Here is an 837-nt window from a genome sequence, read left to right as displayed (position 1 = left end):
CATGTATACACACACACACGCACCCCACACACCACTGTACGCATGTGTACACACACACACGCACCCCACACACCACTGTACGCATGTGTACACACACACACACCACTGTACGCATGTGTACACACACAGACACCACTGTACACATGTATACACACACACACCCCACACACCACTGTACGCATGTGTACACACACACACCACTGTACGCATGTGTATACACACACACACCACTGTACGCATGTATACACACACACATGCACCCCACACACCACTGTACGCATGTACACACACACACACCACTGTACGCATGTGTACACACACACGCACCCCACACACCACTGTACGCATGTGTACACACACACACACCACTGTACGCATGTATACACACACACACACACCACTGTACGCATGTGTACACACACACACACACCACCACCACTGTACGCATGTGTACACACACACGCACCCCACACACCACTGTACGCATGTGTACACACACACACACACACCACTGTACACATGTGTACACACACACACCACCACCACTGTACGCATGTGTACACACACACACACACACACACCACTGTACGCATGTGTACACACACACACACACCACCACCACTGTACGCGTGTGTACACACACACACACACCACCACCCCTGTACGCATGTATACACACACACACACACCCCACCACCACTGTACGCGTGTGTACACACACACACACACCACCACCACTGTACGCATGTATACACACACACACACACACCACCACCACTGTACGCGTGCATACACACACACACGCACCCCACACACCACTGTACACGTGTATACACA

This window comes from Oryx dammah, unplaced genomic scaffold, assembly GCF_014754425.2.
Source record: "Oryx dammah isolate SB20612 unplaced genomic scaffold, SCBI_Odam_1.1 HiC_scaffold_1, whole genome shotgun sequence".
NCBI classification, from domain to species: Eukaryota; Metazoa; Chordata; class Mammalia; order Artiodactyla; family Bovidae; genus Oryx; species Oryx dammah.
The sequence above is the reverse complement of the archived record's forward strand: the minus strand, read 5'-3'. Positions refer to the sequence as shown.